This window comes from Nicotiana tabacum, chromosome 2 (genome assembly GCF_000715075.1).
Source record: "Nicotiana tabacum cultivar K326 chromosome 2, ASM71507v2, whole genome shotgun sequence".
Classification (NCBI taxonomy): domain Eukaryota; kingdom Viridiplantae; phylum Streptophyta; class Magnoliopsida; order Solanales; family Solanaceae; genus Nicotiana; species Nicotiana tabacum.
The window spans coordinates 95,836,127-95,846,744 of record NC_134081.1 but is presented as its reverse complement, the minus strand read 5'-3'; positions in this window follow the sequence as shown (position 1 = coordinate 95,846,744).

Sequence of the window (10,618 nt, the reverse complement as noted above, 5' to 3'; positions counted from 1 at the left end):
TGATGTCGAAATTTGATAAAATTTATATGGTTGGACTCGTGGTTGGACGAGCGTTCATATTTCGTAACTTTTGTCGGGTTCCGAGACATGGGCCCCACTGTCGATTATTGGGTGAAAATTCGGATTTTTATGGAAACATTGTATTTTCATATGGAATAATTCCTATAATTTTTGTGGGCTGAAACAAATTAATTGTGACTAGATAGGAGGCTTTCGGAGACCAATTCTTGAGGCAAGGGCATAGCGGAGTGAGAATTATAGTGTTCGAGGTAAGTAACTCCTCTAAACTTGGTTCTGAGGGTATGAATTCCCGAATTGGTGTTATATGAATTGTTTGGAGGTGACGCACACGATACACGAGTGTGTAGACGTGCACCATTGAAACTGTGACTTGAATAAATTCTATAAAGTTGTAAAAATTAAAGAATCATGTTATTATCTGAACATTTCCCACATGTTAGAGAAATTGAGTTGAGGCTCTTATTAAAGATCATGTTTAGGCTACGTGCCGATATTTTGGGACCTATATGGTTTTGTTGCTATTAAATTAATTATTTTAAAATATACATTTCATACTCAGTCATGCTCGTCCATTGTGAGAATATTTATGGGATCGGGTTGCCCGCCTGCAACAGGCCTTATTGACTTTATTATTATTATATGGATCTGGGCTATGATGGGATCGGGTTGCCAGCCTGCAGCAAGCCTTATAGGCTTTATTATTATACGGATCGAGACTGCCCGCCTGCAGTAGGCCATATCGGCTTTATATTACGCTTGGGCTGAAGGAGCCCCTCCGGAGTCTACACACACCCCCAGTGAGCGTAGATGATTATATATATTCCGGATGGATTTTTTCAGGGCATGAACTTGCCTTACTTATTTATATTGTGATGAATTTACTTGGACATGGATGTTGTCCATATCATTTACATTTGGGGATAAATTGTTCAGGGCTGGATTGGCCTTATACGGTACTTAGTGTGTGTGTGTGTGTGTGTGTGTGTGTATATATATATATATATATATATATATATATATATATATATATATATATATATATATATATATATATATATATATATACACACACAATATCCCTGGGACGGATTGTCCATAAACAGTACCGAGTGACCGAATGATTTGTGACCAGTATTACATGAGATCTTTCCACTGAGATGTCATATTTCTCATATCATGCAGTATTGATTTATTTCACTTGTACTTAGTTTAACTGTTGAACTTGAAAGCATGCCTACATTTCTGTACCATTATTTATACTGGACTGTACCTGCAGAGTTCATCATTACTTTCAGCCTAGAGGTTAGTCTTGTTACTTATTGAGTTGGTTGTACTCATACTACACTCTGCACCTTGTGTGCAGATCTAGGTGCTTACGGACACGGAGACTGTTAGATTTCAGAGTACTATCAGTTGGAGACTATCAAGGTAGCTGCATGGCATCTGCTGACCTTGTCTCTCTTTCCTTCAGTTATTGTACTGTTCTATACTTTCAGACATTGGTTTTTATCAATCAGACATTTTATACATATTAGATGCTCATGTACTCAGTGACACCGGGTTTTGGGAGTGCTATACTTGTATTTGTATGATTTCTTCCGCTGAATTTAATTATTATATTTTCAAATTTTAAAAGATATGGCAGTTTATTGAGATTGTCGGCTTGCCTAGTATTGAGATAGGCGCCATCACGACATGTGAGATTTTGGATCGTGACAGAGTAAAATACTCCAAGACCACTAAACACTCAAAAGAAATAACCCTCTTTTGATTTTTTTCACCTCACTAAAATACCGTTCAAACTCTCTATATTTTTCCTCACACAATATTTTGCTTCTTACTCTGTAAATCACTCTCTTTCTCTTTGTTTTGGTGTGATTACAAATGAAGGTAGAGGCACCTATTTATAGTTGAAGAATGCCCATATTGATGTATGCAATGACATCAATATTCACTTCAAAAGCTAGTTTCCCAAATTGAACTTCTAACTTGGTTGGCTTGACAAAGCCAAAAGGAATCTTCATCTTCGGCCATGGGATGGATCCAATAGTACTACCGCAACAAACCTTCATCAACGTCTTACTAGTCTTGAATCCCAAGAGTGCATTGATTGCGAACAATAGCCATAAATGCCTTGTAATAATCCACATATATAATCTCAACTTCAGGGTACTTCAATCGCAACTCCTCCAACGCTTGCCACAGATGATCATTGTTACAATCAGATGACTGTTTTTGACATGATAATTTGCTTATAAACTTCCATTTTATTTCTGTTTCTATGTCAGGTTATACGTCATAACGCCTACGCTAATTACCCATATGCCAAGGAGTTTGGCATTAAGATTATTGACAAGTTGGCACAAGTTGAGGCTCCTCACTGCATTTTAAAAATTGATTCTTCTCATGGTTGAGGGGGGGATAGTCTTACTACCCCTGGGTATACCATTCAAGAATTTCAAAGGGTCCGATATACCTAGGGCTCAACTTGCCCTTCTTTCCTAACCTCATTACACCTTTTACAGGTGAAACCCGGAGCAATATTCGTTCTCCAACCATGACTGCAATATCACGAACTTTACGGTCGGTATAACTCTTTTGCCTAGACTGAGCTATGCGAAGTCGATCCTAAATAATCTTGACCTTATCCAAGGCATCATGTACAAAATCGGTACCCAACAACCGAGCCTCTCCCGGTTCAAACCAACCAACTGGCGATCGGCATCGCCTTCCATATAATGCCTCATATGGAGCCATCTGAATACTCGACTGGTAGCTATTATTATAAGCAAACTCCGCAAGTGGTAAGAAATGATCCCAAGAACCTCCAAAGTCTATAACACAAGAGCGAAGCATATCTTCCAATATCTGAATAGTGCGCTCTCACTGTTCGTCTGTCTGTGGATGAAATATTCTACTCAACTCCACTCGCGTGCCTAACTCACGCTGTAAAACCCTCCAGAAATGTGAGGTAAACTGCGTACCTCGATCTGAAATAATAGACATGGGCACACCGTGAAGGCGGACAATCTCACGAATGTAAATTTCAGCTAACCTCTCTGAAGAATAGGTAACTGCCACTGGAATAAAATGGGCTGACTTGGTCAACCTGTCCACAACGACCCAAACTGCGTCAAATTTTCTCTGAGTTCGTGGGAGCCCAACAACAAAATCCATTGTGATACGCTCCCACTTCCACTCAGGAATTTCTAACTTCTGAAGCGAACCACCAGGCCTCTGATGCTCGTACTTAACTTGTTGACAATTCAGACACCGAGCTACGTATGCAACTATATCCTTTTTCATTCTCCTCCACCAATAATGTTGCCGCAAATCTTGATACATTTTAGCGGTACTTGGATGAATAGAATACCTGGAACTGTGTGCTTCTTTAAGAATTAATTCACGAAGTCAATCCATATTTGGCACACAAATATGACCATGCATTCGTAGAACCCCGTCTTCCCCCACAGCAACCTGTTTGACATCACCGTGCCACACTGTGTCCTTAAGGACAAGTAAGTGAGGATCAGCATACTGCCTCTCTTTGATGCGCTCATATAAAGAAGACCGAGTGACTGTGCAAGCTAGAACCCGGCTGGGTTCTGAAACATCTAACCTCACGAACTGATTGGCCAAAGTCTGAACATCTACAGCTAGATACCTCTCACCAACCGGAATATATGCAAGACTGTCCATACTCACAGCCTTTCTACTCAAGGCATCGGCCACCATATTGGCCTTTCCGGGGTGATACAAAATGGTGATATCATATTCTTTCAATAACTCCATCCATCTTCTTTGCCTCAAATTAAGATCCTTTTGTTTGAACAAATACTGAAGGCTGTGATGATCAATAAATACCTCACATGAGACATAGTAGAGGTAATGCCTCCAAATTTTTAGCGCATGAACAATGGCTGCCAATTCTAAGTCATGAACAGGATAATTCTTCTCGTGAACTTTCAACTGCAGCGATGCATATGCAATTACTTTGCCATCTTGCATTAATACTGCACCAAGCCCAATGTGAGATGCATCACAATATACCGTATATGATCCTGAACCTGTGGGTAATACTAATACTGGCGCCGTAGTCAAAGCGGTCTTGAGCTTCTGAAAGCTCAACTCACACTCGTCTGACCATCAGAATGGAACACCATTCTGAGTTAGTCTGGTCAATGTGCTTGCTATAGGTGAAAACCCTTCCACGAACCGACGATAATAACCTGCCAAACCCAGGAAACTCCGAATCTCTATAACTGAAGTAGGTCTAGGCCAATTCTGAACAGCCTCAATCTTCTTGGGATCTACCTTTATGCCTTCTGCCGATACAACATGTCCCAAAAAGGCAACTGAGTCTAACCAAAACTCACATTTTGAAAATTTGGCATATAACTGATTATTCTTCAAGGTGTGAAGCACACTTCGAAGATGCTGCTCATGCTCCTCTCGACTGCTGGAGTAAATCAAGATATCATCAATGAATACAACCACAAAAGAATCCAAATAAGGCTTGAACACCCGATTCATCAAATCCATAAATGTTGCTGGAGCATTTGTCAACCCAAATGACATCACTAGGAACTCGTAATGCCCATACCGAGTCCGAAAAGCTGTCTTAGGGACATCAGATGCCCTAATCTTCAACTGATGGTAACCAGATCTCAAATCAATTTTCGAAAATACCTTGACACCCTGAAGCTGATCAAACAAGTCATCAATTCTTGGCAGCGGATATTCGTTTTTGATAGTGGCCTTGTTCAACTGCCGATAGTCTATACACATCCGCATCGAGCCATCTTTCTTCTTTACAAATAATACTAGTGCACCCTAGGGCGAGACACTAGGTCTAATGAATCCCTTATCAAGCAAGTCTTGTAACTGCTCTTTCAATTCTTTCAACTCCGGCGGGGCCATACGGTATGGTGGAATAGAAATGGGTTGAATGCCCGGAGCCAAATTAATACAGAAGTCAATATCTCTGTCGGGTGGCATCCCCGGCAAATCTGTAGGAAACACTTCTGGAAATTCACGAACAACTGGTACTGAGTCCATAGAAGGGACATCCGCACTGGGATCGCGAATATAAGCCAAATAGGGTAGACACCCTTTCTCTACCATACGTCGAGCTTTTATATAAGAAATAACTCTACTGGCAGAATGGCCAGAAGTTCCTTTCCACTCTAACCGAGGTAACCCCGCCATAGCTAGGGTCACTGTCTTGGCATGACAGTCCAATATAGCATAGTAAGGAGACAGCCAATCTATACCCAAGATGACATCAAAATCTACCATATCAAGAAGTAGAAGATCCACACTGGTTTCAAGATTACCAATAGTAACACACACTAATGATAGACATGATCTACTATAACAGAGTCTCCCACCGGTGTAGATACACACATAGAAGCACTCAGAGAATCACAAGGCATAACCAAATATGAAGCAAAATAGGAGGACACATAGGAATATGTAGATCCTGGATCAAATAGAACTGAAGCATCTCTATGGCAAACTGGAATAATACATGTGATCACAGCATCCGATGACTCGGCCTCCGATCACGAGCTAGCTGGAAAAGCATAAAATTGGGGCTGGGCCTCGCCACTCTGAACTGCATCTCTGGGACGGCCTCTAACTGGTTGGCCTCCAGCTCTAACGGTCTGACCTCTACCTCTAATGGCCTGACCTCCACCTATAATGGCTTGACCTCCACCTCTAACTGCCTGACCCCTACCTCTAGCTGGCTGAGCAGGCGGTGAAGCAACCGATGCCGGTATGATAGCACGAGAATATTGCCGAGATCTGTTACTCGCCAATCTAGGGAAATACCTCCTGATATGACCAATGTTCCCACACTCATAACACCCATCCTGATGCCGTGGCTGCTGAAGCTGAAGCTGACCCGGATGGGCCGGATAACCACTGTAGTAACTCTGGAGTGGTGGTGCACTGATAGGGGCTGAATGTGCACTGAATACTGGCTGCCCAGAGTAAGGCATAATAGGACCGTGACTCCCCGAAGCACTGGGAGATACATGAAGTGTTGAATGAAACGGTTTGGGAGGATGACCCCTACCAAAATTACCCTGGCCTCCAGACGAGGCACCACTGTAACCACCGAACTGACGAAGCCTCTTATCGGACCTTTGCCCTCTTTCCTATGCAAGAACCATCTCGATCCTCCTTGCGACATTAGCAGCCGCCTGAAAAGAAATCTCACTTCCAGTCTCCTTGGCCATCTGAAGTCTGATAGGGTGAATGAGTCCCTCAATGAACCTCCTCACTCTCTCTCCCTTCGTAGGTAGTAAAAGGAGAGCATGACGGGCCAAATCCACAAAACGGGAGTCATACTGAGTAACAGTCATATTGACCTGCTGTAGACGCTCGAATTGCTTGCGGAATTCCTCTCTCAATGTGATAGGGAGGAACTTCTCCAGAAATTGCTGAGAGAACTGCTCCCAGGTAAGTGCAGGCGATCCGACTGGTCGGGTCAATGTGTAATCTCTCCACCACCTCTTGGCGGAACCCGTCATCTGGAATACAGCAAAATCAACTCCATTGGTCTCAACTATACCCATATTTCGCAGCACCTCATGGCAGCGTTTAAGATAATCCTATAGGTCCTCAGAAGGTGTACCATTGAAGTGAACTGGAAAGAGCTTAGTTAACTTATCCAGTCTCAATAAGGCCTCCAAAGACATGGCGGACCTATCACCGGTTTATGCTGCAACAACTGGCTGAACTACCCCAACTGGCGGGGCTGCTGGAGCCTGATTCTGGGGAGCCATCTGCTCCGGGGCGGGAGTAGTGGGAGTTTGTGCTCCTCCCCCAGCCTGTGAGACGGCTGGTGCCACTGGAAATGTACCATTCTGGGCCACACCCTCCATAAGACTCACCAATCGGACTAGAGCATCTTGAAGCACTAGAGTGGCTATGAATCCTTCCGGGACATGAACTGGTCCAACTGGTACATTCTGAATTGGGACCTCCTCTTGAAGGTCTACCTGAGGTTCTACAACAGGTGCAACTGCTCGAGCTCTGGACTGAGCTCTACCTCGGCCTCGACCTCTGCCCCTGGCCATAGTTGCCACCGGGGGTTCTGGTCCCTGTCCATCGGTAGAGGTATTATGCGTTCTCACCATCTGCGAGAGAATAAGAGTAGAATGGTTCAATCACCTTTGATAGAATAAAATCGCACGACAGAATAATAAAGAAGTGATATTGTTCCTAAACTTCATAGCCTCTGAGAGATAAGTACAGATGTCTCCGTACCAATCCTTCAGACTCTACTAAGCTTGTTCGTGACTCGTGAGACCTATGTAACCTAGTGCTCTGATACCAACTTTCACGACCCGAAATTCCCACCTTCGGATCATGATGGCGACTAACATTTCACTTGCTAGGCAAGACAACGTTAGAATAACATTATCCATTTTTAAAACAATTTTAAATTTATTAATAACAAGGAAATAAATGCAGAAGCAAAGTTTGAAATATAGTGAAATAATCCATCAAACAACGGTGTCTAAATACCATCCCAGAATTGGTGTCACAAGTGCACGACTTCTAGAATAAATACAAATAAAGGTCTGAATAATATAAAGCTGTCTGAAAATAAACACACAGTTAAAATACAATAGACGGGGACTTCAGAACTGCGGACGCCATGCAGTTATACCTCAAGTCTCCTCTGATAGCTGACATCCGAGCAAGTATATGGTACGCTACTGGGACTAACTCCAAAAACTGCACAAGAAGTGCAGAGTGTAGTATCAGTACAACCGACCCCATGTACTGGTAAGTGCTGAGCCTAACCTCGGCGAAGTAGTGACGAGGCTAAGGCAGTTCACTTACATTAACGTGTACGCAATATTAGTAACAACAACAATAATAGGAATAAATCAGGTAATTCATTTATAATAATTGAAAGCAACTCAGCAGTCATAACCAATTATCATTTTCATTGTTTTTGTTGCAGCGTGCAACCCGCTCTCACAATATATCCACATTCAGTTCTGTTGCGGCGTGCAACCCGCTCCTCCAATATTGACTTTTAATAATTCTGTTGCGGCGTGCAACCCGATCCTCCAATATATTCATTATAACCAATCTTGTTGCGACGTGCAACCCGCTCCTCCAACATATTCATTTACCAATCAATTCTTATAGAAGAAATTCCCCAATAAACGCAACAATTAACATAAAATCAAAAGACAACAAGCATACAATAATTATGATTTAATTATGAAGCAAACAATGACAAATAGCAATTTATTATGGAAATCAGGGAGCAAATAGGCAGTTTAATATTTAATATGCTAAATGTCAAATAACAATTAAGGCACATAATTCAAATAACATGTAACAATTAATGCAGGAATTCAAGAATTAATATTTGACAAAGAATAAGAGAGAAACAATTATTATAATACTTAATTTATGATTAAAAACAATTTATGATTTTTCAGGAAAGCAGGCAAACAATTAATTTGACGACGTATAGACACTCGTCAACTCGCCTATACGTCGTTCACATGCAATTCACATAATAAATAATTTAAGGGTTCTATTTCCTCTAGTCAAGGTTAACCCCGACACTTACCTCGCTTTGCAAATTCCAATCAATTATTCAACCACAGCTTTGCCTTTTAAATTTGCCTCCGAAAGCTTCAAATTTATTCACAAATAATTCAATATATTCAATACTAATCATAGGAATTAATTCCATATGAATTTATAATTTTTCCGGATAAAAATCCGAAATTCATTAAAATATTCGGTAGTGGGACCCACGTCTCAAATCCCAGAAAAACTCACGAAATTCGAACATCCGTTCCGACACGAGTTCAACCATACCAAATTTGTCCAATTCCGATATCAAATGGACCTTCAAATCTTAATTTTTTGTTTTTGGAAAGTTTTACAAAAATTTCAATTTCTTCCATCTAAATCCGAAATAAATGATGAATATAGACATGGATTTGTGAAATACAATCACTATATGATAAAGAACACTTACCCAGTTCAAATTCATGAAAATTCCCCTTGAAATCGCCCAAATCCGAGACTCAAAACTCAAAAATGAGTAAAAATGGCTAAGACCCGATTTTATGTATTCTACCCAGCATTTTCGCATCTGCGGTGCCTGGGCTCGCACAAGCGAGCTCGCATCTGCGCAAAAGGGCTGCCAGGCAAGGTTTCGCATCTGCGGACAAAATGTCGCACCTGCGATGCCCGCTTCTGCGCAAATGGGCCGCACCTGCGAAGGCCGCATCTGCGATGGAAGTCTCGCTTCTGCGAGCTCGCACCTGCGGTCAAAATTCCACAGGTGCGATTATACCAGAACCCAAATTTCAGATTTGTTTTTGCTTAAGTCCAATTCTTGTTTTGATATCGATCCGTTTCACTTTCGGGGTATTAGGGACACCGTTCGAATATACCAACAAGTCCCGTAACCTAATAAGGACTAACTCGGGGTCTATAATCACGTCAAACAATACTGAAATTACAATTCACATCCCGATTCAAACTTTGAGTTTTAAACCTTCAATTTACAAATCTCGTGCCAAAACATATTAAATGAATCCGGAATGACTTCAAATTTGGCACACAAGTCATAAATGACATAACGGAGCTGTTCAAATTTCCAGAATCGGATGTCGGCTCCGATATCAAAAAGTCAACCCCGTGGTCAAACTTGGAATATTTAGCCTTTAAATTGCTAGTTCCGTTAAATGGTCATAACTTGAGCTAGGGACCTCCAGATTAAATTCCGGGCATATGCCCAAGTCCCAAATCACGATACGGAGCTACCGGAACTGTCAAAATACTAATCCGGGTTCGTTTGCTAAAAACGTTGATCAAAGTCAACTCACTTGAATTTTAAAGCTCTATTTCATATTTTAATTTATTTTCACATAAAAATATTCCAGAAAATTTTACGGACTATGCACACAAGTCGATGAAGGATAAATGGTATTTTTTGAGGTCTTAGAACATAGAATTACTTATTAAATTTAAGGATGATATTTTGGGTCATCACACGGAGTGAGAATTACACTGTTCGAGGTAAGTAACACTTCTAAACTTGGTTCTGAGGGTATGAATTCCCGAATTGGTATTAAATGAATTGTTTGAAGGTGACGCACACTATAGTTGATGAGCGTGTGGACGTGCACCATTGAAACTCTAACTTGAATAAATTCTATGAAGTTGTAAAAATTAAAGAATCATGTTATTATCTAAACATTTCCCACGTGTTAGAGAAATTGAGTTGAGGCTCTTATTAAAGATCATGTTTAGGTTACGTGCCGATATTTTGGGACCATGGGGTCGTGTTGCAGTTAAATTAATTGTTTTAAAATATAAATTTCATATGCAGCCATGCTCATCCATTGTGAGAATATTTATGGGATCGAGTTGCCCGTGTGCAGCAGACCTTATTGGCTTTATTATTATATGGATCTGGACTGCGCGTCTGTAGCAGGCCTTATAGGCTATATTATTTTACGGATCGGGACTGCCCGCCTGCAGTAGGCCATATCGGCTTTATATTACGCTTGTGCTGAAGGAGCCACTCCGGAGTCTGTAC